This window comes from Dipodomys spectabilis, unplaced genomic scaffold, assembly GCF_019054845.1.
Source record: "Dipodomys spectabilis isolate Male_0828 unplaced genomic scaffold, ASM1905484v1 ptg000030l, whole genome shotgun sequence".
NCBI classification, from domain to species: Eukaryota; Metazoa; Chordata; class Mammalia; order Rodentia; family Heteromyidae; genus Dipodomys; species Dipodomys spectabilis.
The window spans coordinates 2,203,514-2,225,705 of record NW_024870707.1 but is presented as its reverse complement, the minus strand read 5'-3'; the positions used below and the strand labels follow the sequence as shown (position 1 = coordinate 2,225,705).

General features: G+C 44.9%; 1 protein-coding gene across 2 annotated transcripts in view; it reads right to left on the bottom strand.

Annotated features, from left to right (window-relative positions):
- The window catches only part of Ptprj (protein tyrosine phosphatase receptor type J), a 43,674-nt gene extending 42,793 nt beyond the window's left edge, over positions 1–881 (bottom strand). For both annotated transcript variants that reach the window (XM_042675591.1, XM_042675592.1), the window contains exon 1: positions 866–881. The gene's annotated coding sequence lies outside the window, so the exon portion shown is untranslated. The remainder of the gene's footprint in view (positions 1–865) is intronic.
- Positions 882–22,192: the final 21,311 nt, after the last annotated feature.

Genomic DNA, 22,192 nt, shown 5'->3' with positions numbered 1-22,192 from the left:
GAGGGGTTGGTTTTAGACGCCAGAACTAGAACCACATGTAGGTAAGCACCCTACTACTGAGCTACACCCCCATCCCAGTCTTCCATGAAAAAGCAAAATATACATGAAACCACTTTTCATTTTCCAGAGATTTATATATAATCACAGTAGACTTTTTTATAAATGTAGCAAAGCAGCAACACAAATATTTGCAGGATAATAGTACACAAGATACTTCAATTGAGTTCAACTGCCCATTAGTGTACGCTGGCAAAAAAAAAAAAAAATCAACAACAGAAAATACATTTTTCTTTGTGCCAATCCTAGTTCTTAAACTGTGCTTAGACACTGTTTCTGAGGGTTGTTTTGTTTTGTTTTGGTTTTTCTCAAGGCCAGTGCTCTACCACTAGGGCCACAGCTCCACTTCCATCTTTTTTGGTGGTTAATTGGAGATAAGAGTCTCACAGTTTCCAGCCTGGGCTGGCTTTCAACCACAGCCCTGGGTTCTTAGCCTCCTGAGGAGCAAGGACATGCCACCAGCATCCAGCAAAAATAAAAATTTTTAAGAGGCCCTCACCATGTTGCCAGGTTGCCCCCAAATTTCTGAGCTCGACTAAACTCAACCTCAGCCTCCCAAGTAACTGGGACTACAGGCACACACCAGGTCTAGTGGCTTAGAAAACATAATTTGTATAAATCAGAGCTGTGTGCTTCATTGAATTTTTTCCTTTCACTTGTTTCCACCACCAACCCCAACTTCTAAAGAAACCAGTTTTATCCAAGTTATATTTTCTGTGATTTTCCACATTCGCTGTTAATGATGTACTATGTCCACTAGGAGGCAGAAGTGAGCAACACAAGAATGAAGAGAAATTTTGGTACTCACCGGCACCTGCGCATACAATCTGTAACAGAAAAAGAAAACGGAAGTCAGCAGATTCATTCAGCCACGGAAAATGCAAATCAGAAATAGAGCGGTTGAGGATTTAACAATGAGGAAGCAAAAAGGCCAGCTGGCCAGGATTAGGGTTTCTTGGGACATGAAATACAGAGTCCACGGTGAAACATGAGTTAATTACCAAGGACTGACTGCAGTTTAGGGAGGCTGTGGGGGCTGATGACTACCAATGCTCTTCCCCAAAGGCACAGGCAGCACTAGAGCAAATCCCTGGGCAAATCCCCCCTCCTGCCCAGCATGATGAACGGAAGCTGAAGGACACACTCTGACAAAAACTGCAGGGGCCAGAAAATATGAAGACACCAGGACCGGCATGCGCCACCCCTCCCTCCTCCCCTGAGCCACAACCAGCTCCCAATTGTGCACGCGTGCAGCCAGGTGTGCCACACTGGGAGAAAGCCACGGGCTTGGGGTGTTCATTGTATAACAGCTCATCTTTCCCTTCCTGTCAGTAGGTGGCAGTAATTTTTTTTTTAATCAGCTTTGGGAAGAATAAATGTTTGACACAGAAGAGGTAAGGATTTAGCTGACAGTGTAAATTGTAATCTTTAGACTGGCGTGGGAAATGCCCTTGAGAATATTCATGGTGATCTCTAAATTATTTCCTCATACTTTAAAAAACTCAAAGGAATTCAAAGTCGCTGTTCCATTGTTCAGTACGCACGCGCTGTCAGTGAACTGGATTTTTCAAAGTGTGGTTTTTCATGAGGAAGACAATAAGGGGTGTGGAGGAGGGGGGAGTTCTCCACATTTAGAATAAAGTTCCAACCTCCTAACTGGAGCTCACACAGCCCCTCTGGTCTCAGTGTCCCTCATGCTCTTGAAGCTGATTTCTCCTTAGAGTCTTTATCCATGTATTTCCTGCTCCCGAAGCATTGTGCTGAGGTCCTTCCTTCCCATAGTCTGCCCAAAATGCTACCTCTTCAGCAAGACCTCTAGTCCGCCATCACCATCTCCTCCAACTACATGAAAGCATCGCCATCTCCTCTGCTACATGAAAGCAGAAACTTGGTCTGGGCCTAGAATAGTGCCTAAAGTAGGTACTCTATGTATGGATGCCACTGAAAGGTAAGAATGAGGCCGGGCACCAGTGGCTTATTCCTGTAATCCTAGCTACTCAAGAAGCTGAGATCTGAGGATCGCAGTTCAAAGCCAGCCCAGGCAGGAAAGTCTATGAGACTCCATCCTCGAATAACCAGCAAAATGCCAAAATAGAGATGAGGATCAAGTTGTAGAGCTCCAGTCATGAGCAAGAAAGCTCAGCAAGGGCACTAAATCTTAAGTTTATGTCCTGCTGCCAGGAAAAAAAAAGAAAAGAAAAGAAAATATCTAGGTTTGGCCTCAAGTTGTACACAGACAAATAAGGGAAATAAGACATGTCTGGAGGTTAGTAACTCAAGGTAGAAAGCATTGATAACTGGTTTAACAAGCAATTCCTGAACATCTGTATGGGCCAAGCACTCTGCTAACACACTATGTTCTCAGGAAGAATGACAGGTGGACCACACTCCAGGACAGGTAACTGATGCCCAGCATCTTCCCAATCTGTGTGTCCGTGTCCTTTGTTTGAGTCACGCACTCAACGAACACTCACGTCTGGGGACTACCATGTGGGCCAGCAAGTCAAAGAGCACTGAGCTCCAGAGATGAAAGCTCCAGGATTGCATCTTGGAGGAAAAGGCAAATTTCTGGGAGATTAAAATGACAACCTTGAGCTGTATCATTGATGTGTTTAATCAAATGCATGCAGAGCGCTGACTGCTGGCACTGTTCTCCATGTTTTCAAATACTAACTCTTCCAAACTCTCCAGAGGCGTCATGAAGGACAAGGGACAAGTCAGCTACAGAGCCTGGGTCTGAACCAAGGGCTAAGACGGCAGGGTCCCTGTGCTTCCCCATGACTACACTGCCTCCTAAGACAAAAACCTAGGACTCAAGGAGAGCCAAATATTAACTTCCAAAAATACTATATATTATATATATTATTCCTTTCTCATATCCACGCTCAAAGCTCTACGACAGATGAGACTGAGTTCCCCCGCCGGACCTTTCCAAGGCCGCTCTTGTGCCAAGCAAACATGCCTGCCTGAGTTCTCAACTCCCTGGGCCTCGTTTTCCAAATATGTCAGCACTATCCTCTGAACTTAAGTCCTAACAGTCCACAAGGTAGCTTTTTATTCCTCACGATCCAAAAGAGATCCATGGGGAAAAAAAACACCACCTACTCTCTGTGTGGAGCCTGCCTATGATGCCTGGAGCTACTGCAGTCAATGAGGAGAGAATGCCCACTGTGAGACCAGAGGCGAAAAGACCATACCTGGATTCTTGAGCTCTTATCAACCAACATTAAACCTTTCTACCTCCCAACTTCCTGTCTAGGGAGACAAAACACTCCCTAGTATTTAACTGTTGTCCTGGCTCATCTATTACTCTTACCAAGAGTACACTACTGGCATGACAATAACAAAGCAAGGTAACTAATTTTCACATTAACCCTCACTGTTACTGATGAAGTGACTGAAAGGTTGGTGACTCCTTGTTCAGGATCAGAGAGCTGCTCAGTGACAGAAAGAGCAAGGAAGTCCAGAAGCCAGACACCTAGTCTCTCCCAACTACCACAGACAAAGAAAAGCCACTCATATGTAACACCTGCAAGACCCCTGACCAGGTGGGCATTTCACAAAGACTTTAAAGGAATACAGTCAACATCAAGCTCATCTTTCCAAACTGAAGTCAGAGACTAATCATGTCTGCAAGTGTGCTGAAGAGGAGACTACCTGTTAGAATTCCTACTCCACGTGGAGAGGAAGTCCTTAGGGACCCCTTCCTAGCACTTGACAGCTAGACATGGCACAAGAGGAGCCTCAGTTCCTCTTCCTCCTAGAGGAGGACTCCATAGAAACAGTCCATTTTAAGAACAATCTTCCACAATTGGTCTCTACCACTTCCTGGTTCCCAGCAAGGAAACAAGCCATCATTTCACAAGTTCCTGGCTTAGACCAACCTGGTGTAACACAATCCCCATTCTACAGATAAGGACCCAAGATCACACACCTACCAGCTACTTTGCTCCAGGGACAAGGGGAGAGATGAAAAGAATGGGAAAGTGATGCTTCATTCAGGCTGGAGATGAGCCCTTCCTCCTCCACTCTCAACTTCCCTCCTGCTGGAAAGGAAACCCGACAAAGCATACAAAGAAAGAGAGAAGCTCACATCAGGCTTCAAGATTGGTCTCCTCCTTCTGATTCAAGATTAGGAATTCTCCCCTCTGATTTGAAAGACCTATCCCCTGGCTAGGGCTCAAGGGACACTGAATGTTACAGCCCTGATTTTTTTTTTTTTTGGGGGGGGGGGGGGTGCGGGGGGAGAGTGGGAGAATAGGGAAACAGGTGTCACAGCAACACTGTTCACAATAACCAAGAGTGAGAAAGGACCCCATGTCAATTAACAGATGAAAGGGTAGACTGACTAACTGTGGCATATCTATACAACCCATATGGCCAAGGATTATTTGACCTAAAGAATAAAGCACTGATTCAGCCTACAACAAAGACAAGTCTCCAAAAGATGATGTTAAATGAAAGAAGCCAGACACAGAAGCCCACACTGTGTGAGTTCATTTACATGAAATGTGCAGATCAGGGAACTCCACAGAAAACAATACAGACCAGCATGACTAGGGCTAGCAGGAGGGGAGGGAGGGCTGGCTGCTAATGAATTCAGGGCTTCAGGGTTTGCTGGTTGGTAATCTAAAGAGTGTGGAAGTAGATAAAGGTGATGGCTGCAATGCACTACAAGGTCCTCAGTGTCACTGAACTGCACACTTGGAAATGGCCCATCATCTCACGAATTAGCACGAGCATACTAATAAGCGCCCTCCGCATCTATTGTCTCACCAGCCCTAGAGTGTATAAAAAGTATCAATCTTACTGGAGTCAGGCAGAATAAAAGAGCATATGATCTTGAATCAGATCACCTGAGGGCATCGTTCAACACTACCACTTCTAGCTGTGTGTCTTGGGCAGGTGGCTAGCTTACACTGTCCCTAAGTAGCTATACACAAGAAAATGAGTCTTGAGTGAACGTGAAAGCAAATGATCCCTTTTTAACTGCTACTGTTACCATCATTCTTAAATCTTCATAGCAGCCCTATAAGGGATTTTTATTCCCATTTCACAGATAACAACACCAAGACTCACATCCTACTAAAAAAAAAAAAAAAGAATGGACAATCTAAAAATCATACTCTCCTGGGCATTTTTATTACAAGTCATTAAAGAGTATAACTCACCTACAGAGACTGTCACTAAGATTCAGAGAGAATAAGTAGATTGTCCTAGTCACACAGCTAGGGAGGAAACACCCAAGCCAGCCTCTAAGCCTCTACTGTCTCGGCCTCTCTCACCAGCTTCCCCAGCCCTTTCTCCCGTGGACTGCAGACCTGAATTGGATACTTGTGGTTCACCTCCAAGAATCCCCCTCATAGAGGCCCAAGGCTTCTGCTGGTCCCCATAGCTGGCTGAATGAAAGGAACAAACACTGAGGAGAGATCATTCGGCTGTGCTCGATGTCACCAATGCCATACAGCCTGGAGAAGCTGCACCCTCCCTCCAAAGGAGCTACCATTTCACAACCTCTTTAGGTTGTGCTGATGAGCCAGACCAGTCTGAAACTGGTTCCAGCCACAAGGATCATCCTCCAGGTCTTAGAGAGGTGTGAACTGAGGGCCCCACTTTCTGTGCCATCCCAATCCAGCCAAAGCTACCACCTTAACTTCATGCTCCAGAACTCAACAACCAAGTCCTTCTCTGACAGGCTCCGCTAAGCCTGTCTCCAAGTGGGTGAACCTCTACAACGTCAGACACACGTTCTCCTCAGTCACCTAAAAGTGTTTCCTTACCCAGTGTTTCCCTCTTCCTCATTTTGGTGCCGAGGCCAAGTCCTCCAAACCCCTGACCCTCAAGGACAGGAAGAGCTTCCATCCTGAGCTTGAGAAAAACCTAGGCTTTTCTTGGGAATATAAAACACCAAAGCCCATAGCTTTGTGAACATGAAAGGTAAGAGACAGGCCCTGGTCAGTCACCCAGGGTACCTGGCTTTCTCTCTTCTCATCTCTTCCATCTACAGGGTAAATCAAAGGACCCACTGCACTATCATCTAATGCATGTAATATTAGTGAGGATCCTAGAAGGCCCAACCAGGGTAAGTGAGGAAAATTGCATGGGACTGTTTGCAAGGGCATGGGTGAAGTTATGGGAAAGTGATAAGAGATGTAAAAGAATCTTGAGGGAGCCACGGCAAGAACAGAACAGAGAGACACGCTGACGCTGAGGAAGGCTGCCTCTCCTCCTCTCTGTCTGGGGCTGCCCACTAGACTGACCCAGTGGAAAGCTGTAAGTCAAGGGTACTTCTGGTGTACCACTTAAAGGTCAGATTACTCCTGAGGGGCAGAGCAGGGTGGAGACTGATGAGCAAGGGTCCACCAGAGCACACAGCAGCACGCAGAGCTCAAGTCACCTCAACCAACAACCTGTGAGTCTAGTGGGTGATGGGCAATATGGCCAAGAAGCTGAGGTCCTGCCTGGCACCAGTGCCTGACCCTTGTAATCCTAGCTTCTAAGGAGGCTGAGATCTGGGGATTGAGGTTTGAAGCCAACTCAGGCAGGAAATTCCATGAGACTCTTATGTCCAATTAACCACCAAAAGTCTGGAAATGGAACTGTGGCTCAAGTGATAAGAGTGCCATCCTTCAGAAGAAGAAAAAAAAAAAAGTAAGGGACAGTACCCAAGACCCCAATCCCAAATTCAAGCCCGAGAACCCGCACAAAAATAGTTCAGGTCAGCTTTCCCTGGCCCTAGTGCTCTGGGATTTGAAGGTTACCTGAGACATCCATTTCATCAACTGCCAAATAAAGGAAGGATCTCTGCAATGCAGATCCCACATCTGCCTCCTCCTTTGAGCCTAACACCCTTCCTCTTGCCTTACCAAACCCTTCAGCTCATTTGATGACCTTTGAGTCTCGTTAATCCATACCCTCCTCCCCCACCACACATCACACACACACACACACACACACACACACACACACACACAATGCCTCTTCCTCAGACCCTGCACTGCACTCAAGGGGCTTGAGCTGAGTGTTGGTTCAAACGTAAAACAAGTATGGAAAGAAAATGACAGAGCAACATGGTCAATGCAGCCAAAGTTCTGTAAGGAAAGAGCAGCAGGCAACTCCACCTGAAGAGTAACCCCCATAGATTCTATTTGTTTCTACTTATTTCAACACTGAGTCTTTCCCTCCCAGCGAGTCACTGTGCTGAAGTGACTATACTTATCATCTCCTTTAAACCTTACATCATTTCCAGGAAGCAAGGAGCTGTTAGCCCCATTTTACAGAGGTAAACACTGAGTCTTAAAAAAAAAAGAAGTTCCTGATCTGAGCATCTTACAGCTAGTAAGTCTAAGATTCTAGCCCAGGTCAGCCTGACCCTGAAGCCCTTGACCTTAACCTCTTTTAGGGAGTACTAACCTGGGTCACCCCTGAGTTCAGGGAATCTAAGGCTAAAGGTATCCAAAGCCCTGCCTGTCCTGAACCTTAAAGACACATTCTATGAAGACATTAGAACTGAGTGAATAAAGAAGCTTTTGCGCCGCTTTCATCAGAAGCAAGCTTTGAGTGTAAATTCAAAGCAGGCTGGGTTTGAGCAAATGACAAAGCTTCAGGTTTTCCATTATCCATGTTCAGTGTTCAAGGGTGGGAAATAAGTGACTGAACAGCACAATGGGTAACAATAGACTCTTTATCCTCCTAAAAACCAAGCCCCCACACACCATATGACAATAGTTATTTTTACTCACTGACGTAATTAACCAAAATGTGAACTGCTTCAAGCAATGTTTAAAATCAAATACCATTTTATGGGATTTGGAGCATGCACAGATTGTGATTCTGAAAGCCACTATTCTTCCTTGTTCTCCGTTATCTCCCTTGTAAACATTACCCAACCGCTCCTAAAAAACCCGGTCTCTGGAAGGTGAATCATGGCTCCGGAAAATGGCACACAAGATGGGGTCCATCCACCAACCCCAGAAGCCAGGCACAAACACCACAACCAAATTTCTCAGGGGCAAGTGTGACACTGTGGGGTGGCCGAAGCGCCCAGCATCTGATTCTACCCTAGAACCCAAAAGGCAGGGAATGTAAGGACAGGCAGCTGCGTGCTAAGCGGCACCCAGAAAACAGGCAAAGCAAGATTTGGACCAGTTTAGTCTGGCTCTGAAGGATTGAGGAGGGTCAGTACAATCCACAGTTCTATGACCCAAAATGCCAGGTGAGGCTTTGATGGGAAGGACAGTCACCGACCACTGTAAAGGCCAGCTGGCTCGTCTCCCTCCTCAGGCAGTCAGAGGCATGACAAACTCTTCCCAAGACACACAATGCTGATGAACCCCTGAAATTCCAGCTACTCAGAAAGTAGCAAGTTTGAAAAGACTGAGACTGGGTGCTGATAGCTCACAAGTATAATCGTGGCTAATTCAAGAGGATCTAAGGATCATGGTTCAAAACCAGCCGAAGCAGGAAAGTCCATGAGACTCCTATCTCCAATTAACTACCAAAACGCTGGAAACAGAGCTGTGGCTCAAGTAGTAGAGCACTAACCTCAAGCAAAAAAAAAAAAAAGCTAAGGAACAGGGGGGGTCAGGCCCTGAGTTCAAGCCCCAGTACCAGCACCAGGTATTGGGGGAGAGATGGAACTAGAGGTATAGCTCAAGTGGTAGAGGGCTTGCTTGGTAAGTGTGAAGTCCTGAGTTCAATCCTTAATGTTAATAGCAGGCAAAGACACATGGAAAATAGCAACGAAAGACCCTACTTTGGAAAACTGGGAGATGCAAGACTCAAGAAATCCCAGACCAGAAGTTTTTGTAGTTTTCATGGGTATTTTCTGAAGAACTATTTTTTCAAAAAGAATCTTTTCAAGAATTCTATACAAGAATAGAGTTCCACGTTTCGTACTTATCTATGTATATTTGAATATGTGTGCATGTGTATGTATAAAAGCAGCTTTTTCCAAGTTCAAATGACTTTGTTCCAATTTTTACTGTAATCAATATGCAACTAAGTTAGGAGCTGATGGTCTCCACTGTATTAAGATCTAAGGTATCAGGAAATGTGTCGCTCAAGTTGCAGCTTTGAGCCAGCTTTGAGCAAAAAAGACAAGCAAGAGTGAGAGGCCCTGGGTTCAAGTCCCAGTAATGGCACACATTTGAAACAACAACAACAATCTGAAGTATCAGCCTCTTGAAGGCTAAGGCACAAAGATCCCAAGTTCAAGGCCACCGTGGACTACATGTAAGACCAGTTTCTAAAAAGATTTGGCATTATAGTTATGTCAGTGTGTGATTTCATTATAATTCCAAATACACTAAAATGATGAAAATGGTTTCCTTTTTTTTTTTTGAAGTGGAACTTGTCATTTATGGAATCCCTAATGGCCTTCAAAGAATATCAATTGAGGGCTGGGAAGGTGGCTCATTGGTAGAGCGCTTGCCTTGCATGCCTGAGGCCCTGGGTTCGATTCCTCAGCACCACATAAGCAAAAAAAAAAAGCCGGAAGTGGCGCTGTGGCTCAAGTGGTAAAGCACTAGCCTTGAGCTGAAGAGCTGGGGGCCAGTGCCCAGGCCCAGAGTTCAGGCCCCATGACTGGTCCCCCCCCCCAAAAAAAAGAGTATCAATTGAGCCAGGCATTCACCTGTAACTCCAGCACTCAAGAAAGTTGAGGCCAGCCTGGGCTGCATACTCAGTAACAGCCTGTCCAAAAAATAAAGGCACAAGTTGAAAAAGCATGATACACCTACTCTTTGAAAGGAAGGAAGGAAGGCAGAAAGTTCTATCATAGCCAGGCACCAATGGCTAACATCTATAATCCTAGCTATTCAGAGGATCACCAGCAAAAATAGCAAGGCTGGAGGTATGACTCAACTGGTGCAGCACCAAGCAAGTCAAGCAAACAAAACCCTAAGTTCAAACCCTGGAACAGAAGAAAGAGGAAGAGGAGGAGGAGGAGGAGGAGGACCACTAGGAGGAGGAGGAGGAAGGGAGGGGGGGAGGGAGAGAGGAGGGGGGAGGAGAGAAGAGAGAGGGGAGAGGAGGGAGGAGGAGGGAGAAAAGAAGAAGGTAGGAGAAAGGATGAAGGGGGGGAGAGGGAGAGGGGAAGAAGAGGAGGGGAAAGGGGAGGAGGAGGAGGGGGGAGGAGGAGGAGGGGGGAGGGGGAGGGGGGGAGGAGGAGGAGGAGGAGGAGGAGGAGGAGGAGGAGGAGGAGGAGGAGGAGGAGGAGGAGGAGGAGGAGGAGGAGGAGGAGGAGGAGGAGGAGGAGGAGGAGGAGGAGGAGGAGGAGGAGGAGGAGGAGGAGGAGGAGGAGGAGGAGGAGGAGGAGGAGGAGGAGGAGGAGGAGGAGGAGGAGGAGGAGGAGGAGGAGGAGGAGGAGGAGGAGGAGGAGGAGGTCGTCTCCTAATAGACCTAGACCATCCCACTGAACGCACAGATATCCAGTCTGCTCAGGCAGGCTCATCTCCTACCTGCAGAGAGGGCCGAGGCTCCAAACCCTTTCTCCACATCAGACAACAACCTGGGCATGCAAAGCTGGGCTCCATTGTCTGAACTGGTTCATAGTGGGCTCTTGCTTTGTTTTCTAAATCAGTGTCTTGCTCTATAGTCCAGGTTGGCCTAGAACTGTCAGTCTTGGGGCCTCAGCCTCTGAGTGTTATAGATTTACTGGTGTGGACTAACACACCTTTTTTCCCATGGTGTTTCTTTACATCTTAAATATGTAAAGAACTATGCTTTTTTAATTTTTGGCTTCGCTAAACAACAAAAATACGCACGCACACAATCTTCTCTCGCCACCATTATGCCATTCACAGGATCAGGGTGTCAGCCCCCCTTTTCCGTGGAGTAAGTGCTTGATGTTCACAGCCACTGGGGCACTGTCGCCCCAACAGTGAGGACAATAGCAGTTGCCAAGCAACCCAGCAGCCGCACTGGCTGCTTTCCTCCATCAACAGTGAGCATGCATGCGGGCCACTGAGAGGCAGCCTGACTCCTCATGATTCAACCCACACCATGCACGTTCCCACTGCCCCCCAAAGACATCTGAACGCGTGACTTTTGGTCAAAGCGTACCTTTTGCAACCGAAGCACACACGCTACCTTCATTCACGAGCTACTGACTTTCAAACATTCTCTCTTGGGAAGAGATTTCTAGCTGTCAGATGTGAATAAAGCACACAAGGTGAATATAAAATCTACCATGCTGCCGGCTTCTAAAGGCTCTCCTCAGCCCCTCACTCCCTCCTGCCACCAGCCCTACTGCCCAGCAAAGTAGAGAGCAGAGTTCCAATTCTTCCACTAAAGGCTTTCATTTCGTTGCCTTGAACCTGAACAATAGAAGCACTCTGCACGCCCTACCAGCTCCGCCTTGCACAGCCCATCCCCCTCCACACGTGGATCAACAGCCAATGGCTACCGTCCACCGAGGCCTGAGATGACCAGGTCCAACCAACTCCTGATGGAATCCCCCCCCTCCCCACCTTCCCTGCTGCCTGGTGGGGCGAGTCCACCACCTGTGCCTTCCTGCCTCCCCATCCTCCCCTTCCTCCCAAATGGAGACAAAACATCAGGCTCCCAAAGTCCATCAATTCGGCCTTCGACAGACTATAAAACAAGAAAGGGAGCTCACAAGGCTGTGCTCTGTTCAAAACGCCCAGGGAAGGTCACGGCAGGGGCCATCACAGGCATCAGCCACATCAACGGACTCTACCTTCACAGAACAACCCTGAAATCACTCTGTCCTCCCAAGAGTCACAGAGGTTTTGCACAGAGGGAGGACAGAGACAAGGTGGGACAGAAAATAAATAGGACTTGGAGTCAGGTCTGGATTTGAATCCTGGCATGGCCTCTTTAATTAGCAGGGGCCACAGCCATTAGCCTAACTTCCTGAGTTCTGCTCTGCAGGCTATGGTTGGAGTATGGTATGTCCCCACGAAACTCCAGTACAGGCCTTGGAAGGAAAAGCCTAGTGAGAGGAGTTTGAGGAAGGGGGCAGAGCCTCACAAATGAACTGGCATCCTTCTCTGGCTAGTGAGTTGTCCATCTCTGAGTAAGAAAGAACCAAAAGCCAAAATAAACCTCTTTCCTTTAGAAATTACCCAGACTCTGGTATTCTGTTAAAAGCAACAAAAAACACACTAAACAGCTAAGCATAGATTTAGTTATCTGCTCTGCAGCTGTAGTGCCAGACATGGTATGGCATGTCTGTAATTCCAGCAACTCAGGAGTCCTCACAAATTCAAGGCAATCCTGGGCTACATAGGAGATGCTATCTCAAAAGAGGAAGGAGAAATCAAGCAGGGAGAGAAGGAAGGAAGAGGGAGGGAGGGAGGGAAGACTTATTGCCATGAAGACTTTATGTATAGATTATGCGGCAGTAAATGATAGAGGCTCCATGAATGACAGCAAACACCGTGGAGTGAGCCTGGTGCTGTCATACTCTGGATTCTATTTAACCTTTTTTAGCAACGAACAACAATGGTATCTAGATAAAGCAAGAGCAAAGTGTAACAGTGGTAAATAAGTAAGTATTGAACCTGAGAGATGAGTATTTGGGAGTTCATTGTTTTGCATTTGCTAATTTTCATAACCCTTAAGAAAATAGCAGGGCTGGGTACCAGTGGCTCATGCCTGAAATCTTAGCTGCTTAGGAGGCTGAGATCTGAAGATCTGCAGTTCAAAGCCAGCCCAGGCAGGAAAGTCTGTGAGACTCTTATCTCCAATTAACCACCAGAAAACCAGAGTGGAGCTATGAACCAAAGTGGTAGAGTACTAGCCTTGAGCAGAAAAGCTCAGGGACAGTGCCCAGGCCCTGAGTTCAAGTCCCATGACTGCCCAGAAAAAGAAAAAGAAAAAAGGCAGGGATATATAAACAGATATATCTGTTTAACTTCTCACTTTCACTGCAAGCCTAAAATATTTTTAATTTTATTGTAAAGGTGATATACAGGGGGGTTACAGTTGCATAAGTCAGGTGATGTGTACATTTCTTTCAAACAGTGTTACCCCCTCCCTCGTTTCCCCTGCTTTCCCTCCCTCCCCCCACTCCCCTTCCTCCTAAAACTTTTTTTTTTAACTGCATTTTTTTGGGGATTGAACTGAGGACGTTGCTCTGCCACTGAGCTATGTCCCAGCCCCCTGAAACTGTTTTAAAAGTTATTTTTAATAGTACAAGCAGTATTTACCTCATAGGATTGTTGTGACAAGTATTAAATGATGTGATCCATGTGAAGCACTCAGTATACAGGGGATACAGTCAGTATGAGCTATTATTATCATTATTACCACCAGAAGTTCTCCCAAGAAGGGCTAGAGCGAGAAAGCAAGGAGGAGCGTGGGCTATCTTTAAGGAAAAAAAAGCTCAGTCAGACAAGATAGTTCATGGTTTGTAATACCAGCACTCAGGAGATAGAAGCAGGAAGTTCACAAGTTCAAGGCCAGTCTGGGAAAAAAGTAAAGGCAGGAACAGAAAGCTATTCTGCCAATGCACAAGACTGCCGAGCAGAGGAGGGCAAACTGACATCTTGGATTCTGTTGCACACACGGAAGAACTTGAGCTACAAACCTTAACCTGTCTAAATCTCTTCTCCCTCACGACCAGAGCTTCACTGCGTCCCCAGAAGGTCACCACCTTGCCTCGGTGCCAGGATCATCGTGCCTTTATGTAAAGCCACCATCAGTCCCACTTCCCAATGGGGTCCTCTGAGTTTGACTGAGAGCCTGGAACCTTTGACCCTGTTCCCCAGGTGCCGTTTCAGTCTCAGAGTGACCTCAGAAATGTCAGGTGGTAGTGACCAGTCAGTACTTAGATTTTTCTGCTAACATTTTTCCACTGCAAGGAAACCACTCATGACTGAGATATTCAAATAACCCAGGACACTACAGCTGATCTCCAGTCAGGACTGAATACTCACCTACACACAACCATCTCTCAAAACAAGATTTCAAAGAAAAGCCACACAGCCAGTCATCCTCTCTAGGAGACTGGCCTTTTTCCGTAAAGTCACCTAGGCAAATCACATCGGGCAGGCACTATCAAGGCATGAATGCCACAGAGTGGAAATTTTTATTTGACATCCAAACTTTCAAGAGAAAGGAACTCTGGTGAAAGAGCCAAATATTGGGAAGCTGGTGCGTCAGAGATGACCCACAGACAGGTTGAGATTAAGAGTTAACAGGTAATTCTCCAACGTCTCATCCAGCCCAATGAACGCCCCAAAATCAGCGGGTTGGTCAACTTCTATAAAACAGTTCACAGTCCAGGTTTTTCAGGCTGCCTAACTTGCCAGCTCTAGTTTATTAATGCCAGTCGCTCCCCAAATAACAATCGTAGATGTATTCCAAAAAGACATTATTACTAATTGTTAAACTTATATTTCATATACTTTTCACATGTCATGAGCTATTTCTTTGACTTGTTTTTCCAACTATGTAAAACCATTCTTAGCTCACAGGCCATCCAAAAGCTAGCAATAGCTGGATTTGGCACCCAGGCTGTTATTTGCTGATCCTACCCTAAATCACATATTTACCCCTGGACAAAAACCACAAATACAGGCCTTCAGCAGCTCAGCGTAAGGGCCCAATGGTCAGGCCCAGATCCATGCCCTGGTTCTGACAATTACTAGCTACCACACTGAGCTAAATCTCAATTCTCATTTGAAAAATAAGGATGGTGATCATACCCTCCCCTCAAACTCTTGGGAAAATTAAATGAAATGCTATCAGGCCCAAGGCAAACGTTCAAGAGAGGATAACTCTATTATTATTATTGTCACTATTTCTTTGCTTTGGGCTAGATTTCAGTCAGCACAATTTAAGGAGGCACACAGGCTCTCTCAAGGCTGGTCTGAATTTCAAACTGGAAATCTTTAGGTGGTAAAATAAGGGAAGGAACGAAGTCTTTGTTAATGAATACAGGGTATTAGGGAGATAAAATAATTTGACATGTGGGTCCACTATCAACAGAAGACAGTGCCTGTACATCAAGTGGGGGTCACAGGGCTGCCTCTCAGAATGGCTCCCATGGGCACTGCACACAAGCAGCCTGACCTCCTTCTACTAGCACTAAGCACAAGCCAAGTTATTTTACCATGTGTTCACTTCCTCCCCACTAAGGTATACCATATACCCTGATGCATGTTCCCTCCGCACCAGCTGTTCCCAGGGCTGGGACAGAACTGGCCTGGCCTTTTAGGACTGAAGTTGATCAGGTATATGTGAACTTCAGGGCCTGAGGGCAAGCAGAGGGGATGCTGTGTGATTAAGTCATCATACCGCATAAAATGAGAAGGGATTATCTCTGCCAATCTGTCTCTGTTTAGAATTGAGGAAACAGAGGTAAAAAGATAGAGTGACTTCCCACATGGACCTGGACCTAAAACTTAAGCTATCCACCCTCCTGTTCGCTGGTTCTCCTCTCCACAGCAGGCCCTGCCCTGAACTCAGGAGGGACACCAAGTAAAAGTTTCCTAGTGCCAAGTTGTATACAGGCCAGCAAAAAAGAGACAAATACACAGAAGGAGGATTTCACTCCGTAGGTGGAATCATGTAATTTAGTGTGAATTACCAATGTTTTACATTCTACCACTTTAGGCCTCAAACTTTGTCCTCTTTTGAACCTGAAAGCATACACACTTTTGTTTTAAAACAATGGATGTATTCAATGTCTCCTTAGAGGAAGGGGAATCATAAAAAGCAGCCACTCGCATTCCTTGTGCACTTTTTTCTTCCCAAGAAAACGAACGTACTGCAAATTCCCCGTACAATCCATGTTGCCATCCTCTCCTCTGGCTGCTACCTACAGAGCAAGAGTTTCCTCATTCCCTCTTTTGCTCAATTAATTCTAGCTCATTCTTCTGCCAGGAAAAATTCATAGAACTGCCAACCCCAAGAAGAGCATCAGTGGGTTTAATACTGGCACTAATCATCTTATCAGTATTAGATATTGTCACTGTGCTCATCAGTGGGAGACTCAATAGCTCACACCTAACACAGCACTCAGACCAGCTAGCACGGCTAGAGATGGCGAGCAGGATGGTGAGCTGAGAGGATGACAGTGGAGAAAGGAGCGATTCCACTACACACACACACACACACACACACACACTAAGCCAGAAGAAAGCAACTGAGCCAGGAAAGAGTGTGAGAAAACAAATACAGGGGCAAAAAGGCACAAGTAAGTAGCTCTTGGCCCTAGGTCTCAGACCTAGCTGGGGAACTTGGTTCAAAGTAGAAAGCATTGGCTGGGAAGGTGCCTCAGGGGGTAGAGTGCTTGCCTTGGTGCATGAGGCCCTGGGTTCAATTCCTCAGTACCACATAAGCAGAAAAGGCTGGAAGTGGTGCTGTGGCTCAAGTGGTAGTGCTAGCCTTGAGCTGAAGAGCTGAGGGACAGCACCCAGGCCCAAAGTTCAGGCCTCATGACTGGGGGGGGGGGGGACCAAAAAAAAAAAAAATAGCATCACCAGACACTGGTGGCTCACACCTGTAATCCTAGCTACTCAGGAGGCTGAGATCTGAGGATTGCGATTCAAAGCCAGCTGGGGCAAGAAAGTCCATGAGACTCATCTCCAATTAAGCACCAGAGAACCGGAAGTAACACTGTGGCTCAAAGTGTTAGAGTACTAGTTTTGAACAAAACGAGCTTGCCCTGGCAAGGGAGGGAGGGAGGGAGGGAGGGAGGGAGGGAGGGAGGGAGGGAGGGAGGAAGAGAAAAAAGAGAAAGAGAGAGAGAAAAAAGAGAGAATCAAGAAGGAAGGGAGGATCAGTCCTACCCTACTTCAAGCCTGAACCTTGGTATTCTCAGCTGTCTAGGTGACTGAAGTTTGAGAGCCACTGATTGTAGCATTTTAGAGTGTGGGAAAAGGAGAATGCAGTCTAGCAAACCCCCTTGATCTGAATTAGCCACAACCTCTAGGTCTCCCACAGGTCTGGAGTAATGCTAAGGGGTGAAGTGGGAGTTGTTTTGGTTTGGAAAACCTCAACTCAGAATAAATTTAAAACAACCTCAAATAGTTTTATTATTTTTTAATGATTTTTAAACAAGGAAGGAGCCTGTTTTTCTAGAATCCAGTAAACTACAAACAGGCTACTTCTGGAGAAGAGACAGAGCGTTTCTTCAGTTGCCCCATAAATGTCTGACAACTTCTTCCAGTTCTCCCTAAAACAAATCCAAGCCATCAGTGCCTCTTAGAAAGTCATCGCACAGACCTAGACAGAGGTTCCCCCCAAGAGTGACTATCCCTCCCCAGCTAAGTACTCGAAGCATTTTTCGTATCAAGGTCAGGAAGACCAATGCTCTGCCACTCAGCATGTCATAAATCCGCCCACTGCCCGCTGACTAGCACCAGCTGTCCAACAAGCACGTTACTGGACATGTTCATGGATCTCTTGCTTTGTTATGTGTGCTTCCAGGAAACAAAACGAACCCTTCAAAGGCATGATGGATGTAAACTGCAATGAATCAGCATTTCACAGAAAAAGAAGATGAGCTGTGGAAGTCACAAGTAGGTTTGAGTCCTTGCTCTACCTGCTGACTAGCCAGCCATGTGACATGGGGTAAATCACAACGCTCCCAAAGTTCCTGTGTCTATACCTGGGGACATGCAGCTATTTTGTACCAAAGTTGCAGGGCCAGAACACACCAAAGTACATGCCTAGTATAGGCTAGCTGGTCACATTCATAAGCAGCAATATCTAGCTCTGAACAAAAGGTTCCCTCCTTTCCTCCTCTGCCTCTCTCTGCCTCTCTGTCTCTCTCTCTGTCTCTGTCTCTCTCCCTCTCCCTCTGTGTGTGTGTGTCTCTCTCTCCTCTACTCCGTAATACTTTACCCAGTTGAAGATAATTACTATTAACAATAATTACACCACATTGTGGAAATAAACTGCATTTCAGAAAGGGAGTCACTCTCTTCCAAAGTTTGTATTAACAAAGAAAGGCTAAAATTCTCCAAGTCTCATAAGTCCAGTCCATCTTTCTTTGCCATCTAATAAAACACTTTTTATTTCCTTTCATGGGCTTAAGCTTCACTAAAAGGCAAATTGTCTGAGGGCATGCTGCTGAGACAACAGGACTCTGTGTGTGCTCAAATAATCCCCTGTTCCAGTTGACTGTTTTCTATTTTTCTGAATAGACACTGTACAGAATCAGGAATCAGAAACGGTCCTGTGATCTCCCTAATTGCTTCCACAGACAAGTCCAAAATGGGTAAAAATTTTAAAAGACACAACTGATTCCAACCCTAAATGCTCCTTCAGGAGCCCTCAGCCTTCTCTTCCCACAATGCCTCCCTCTCCAGCCAGCCCTCATACCCCAGGGCTGGGCAAGGATTCAAATGGCAGAAAGGGCTGTCCCTCCAGACAAGACCCGTCTGCCCAATAAAGGCCAGAACTCAGAAGAGGAAAGCCAGGAAGTCGAAGACAACATGTTCTTGGGCATCCATCCTCTTGCTACCCTGAAGTTGACCCAAAGTCTAATAATCCAAAACCCAGTATATGAAAACGGCTCAATTACAAAGAACTTCCACGTACTAAAAACATCTTTAAAGGCCACATACAAAGTTCAGATACATTCATCCCTTACCAGAAACACAGGAAAAAAAGAAAAGAAAAGAAAAGATAGAGAGACAGAGAGAGAAAAGTAGAAAGAAAAAAACAAAGAAAGAAGAAGAAAAGAAATTTTTAAAAGCCTACTGAATCCCAAAATAGAGACAAACCACAATAAAGGCCAGGCTATAAGTCCCCCACCCCCAAGACCCAACATTATTCTACGATTTTACAAATTCATTGTATTAGACTCATAAGGAAACCTAGGTATATCTAGTCAAAAGACTGGGCTGACAAGCCCAAGCAGAGGCTAGTGGCTAGTGTATCATTAGGAAATAGCACAATATCCAAATTTCTAACAGGTTGGACAATAGACTACGACTCATTGCAGACATCAAGATCTGACAGTCATCTGCCTACTCTGTATGCTTTGTGCATATGCCTGTGCGTGCGTGCGTGCGTGCGTGCGTGCGTGCGTGCGTGGGTACACACGGGCGCATGTGTACACATGGCAGTCCTGGGCTTAAACTCAGAGCGAGGTCACTCTCCCTTAGTTTTTCTGCTCAAGGCTGATGCTCTACCACTGGAACCACAGCATCACTTTTAATTGGAAATAAGAGTTTCACAGACTTTTCTGCCCGAGCTGGCTTTGAATCTCAATCCTCAGATCTCAGCTTCCTGAGTAGATAGGATTACAAGAACCACCCGCACTCAGCTCCATCATTACACTATGCCTTCAATATCTCACAATGGTGCTCAACAAGCTTGATGTTGATTATTGCCATTTACCAAAAAAGATGATTTCAGGAAGGTCATTTGGCAAAATCTCTTTGCGACAATCTCTGTGAAAATCGAAGTGGGAATTTCCTACTCTTAAATGTTTTACCAAGTTAAATATCCAGGGGAGAAAAAAAATTGTACTTAGCCCCTGCTGTTCAAAGAGAAATTTTCTTGCTCACACTAGGGCTTCTGAAATCCTGCCAAGTTTCAGACGCTGAAATATGAATGGGATTAAAAAGGATTAAGATAGAGCAAATGTTATTAACAGCTCTTCTACTGCATGCATCTATCTTACTCAGGAGCCAATGACCCACCAGGGAAAAAGAAGGGCTGCAAGAGAACTGAGCTCATTCAACACCTGCTCACTGGGGACATCAAGGTCAGCAGTTAATGCTGTGCTTTGTCCAACCACAATCATGTGTCTGTCAAAAGTCTGCACCACTCACCTTGACACATAATCAAAGCACACTTCATCATGGGTCCCCCGGGACACGGGAACCATCAGCAACCAGTGGCTTCCAGTTTTTATTTTACAACAGCAAAAACGTCGTGATAAATTAAATGTTATGAGAACCACAAATAAAAGTCAGATAAAAGCCGGGGCACTGGTGGCTCACATCTGTAATCCTAGCCACTCAGGAGGCTGAGATCTGAGGATCACCTCAGATCCAGATCACCTCAAAGCCAGCCCAAGCAGCAAAGTCCGTGAGACTCTCATCTCCAATTAACCACCAGAAAAACTGAAGTGACACTGTGGCTCCAAGTGTTACAATGCTAGTTTTGAGCAAAAAAGAGCTGAGGAGACAGTACCTAGGCCCCTAATTCAAACCCTACGCTCAAAAAAAAAAAAAAAAAAAAAAAAAATCAGATAAAGTAGATAGCATGATTATTAGCAAGCCTTCATTTATAAACTTTAAGTTTATAACATTCACTCATTATCAAGTATCCCACTGATTTTTCAAGAGGCAATTTGGGAACACACGAAGGTAAAGTCACTTGGTACATTCTATCCATTTCTGCGTTTCATTTCATTGCACAAGTTCCATAAAATCCTGACGTGCAGTTGTAAGCAGTAACAGTTTTAACAATTCATCTCCATTAAATGGAAAATGAAGTTTTATTCCTAAAGATGTCATAAAAACAAGCTGGCAGTACAAAGGGGCATGGAGTGTTGCCAACAGTTTTTAATAATTTAAAAAATATACTTAAAAAACAACTTTGAAGCAAAGATTCAATGGAACTCGTGAAGAAACATCACAAAATGTTTCTTTGAGAAAGCTTTTAAACCACACATATCTGTAAGATAAGCTCACCTAACAGATGTTTTTTAGGGATTAGTATTTTCTCATTCTATGGAACCAATATAATCTTGATACCAATACAGGTAAGTATAAAACAAAAGAGGAAGGTTACAAGCCAATCATCTACATGAACATAGGTGCAAAAATTACAAACGAAATTTTAATGAAGATAAATCTAGCAATGCACAAAAACAACAGCACCACACACAAACTAATATGTCTTAGGAAAACAAGCACAAATTAGAAAAAATATAGCCATGTATTAAAGAAGTCTACAAAGCTCATCTCAATGGGAATCCAAAAAGTATCTTATGATACTCAACTCTCATACAAGAAAAAAAAAAAAACTTAACAAACTAACTAGAACGGAGTTTCTTTAACTCAATAAAGGCAACCCGCCTATATTCATTTTAACACTATTCACAATAGCCAAATACAGTGCAGGTCAATGCATGATTTTTTAATAGTTGGGTAAACACATATATGTGAACACAGAAACATGAATATGATTTGGCATTCAAAAAGGAGTTCTTGTTGTTTGTAACAACACAGATAGAGCTGGAGAGCATTGTGCCTAATGAAATGAGCCAGACAAAATAACAAATAATCTATGATCTCATTCCTACAGTTATTCCTCACTTAACAATAGAGATACATCCTGAGAACTGAGTGGCTAGGCAATTTCATCATTGTACAAACATCATAAGAATGTACTTAAACAAACATTGATAGTAGAGGTCAGTCACTCAATGTTGCTACTTAAAGCAAATCAAGAGACACAGTATAGTTCTATAATTGTATAGAACTATACAACCTGTGGGTGGGGACAGGAGGGAAAAACCGGGAGTGAGCAAGGGAAGGGATGACACTGTGCAAAAAGAAATGTACTTATTACCTGACTTAAGTAGCTGTAACCCCTCTGTATAACACCTTTATAATAACAATAGGAAAAAACTTTAAATGACAAACAAGTGTCAGTAAACACAAGATTTATTTGAGACTGCTGACAGTGTAACAGCACAGAGTTGCACATTAAACTCACAGCAAGTAGAAGTAGACTCTAAAATAATGATTACAGAGTATGGCATAAACATGCACCAGTAACTAGTCATTTATGAGCATGATTAAGTAGTATACTCTGTACATAACTGTATTGCTGTGCTTTTATCCCTATGCTTGTATGTGGTGGCTTTTACACCAGCATCGGTACAAACACATGATGAATGCACTGCAATGAAATATTACAATGGTTATGATGCAAAGAGGAAAGAGGGATTTTGCAGTTTCCGTTATATGCTGTCATATACTCAGTCTGTTGTTATACAGCATACAGCTGCATTGTAGAATCTGAAAATAAGATGAGGAAATATAAGGAATAGGGAGATGTAGTCAAAGGGCACAAAATTTCAGTTATATAAGATGGGTATGGGGCTGGGAAGGTGGCTCAGTGGTAGAGCGCTTGCCTTGCATGCATGAGGCCCTGGGTTGGATTCCTCAGCACCACATAAGCAAAAAGAAAA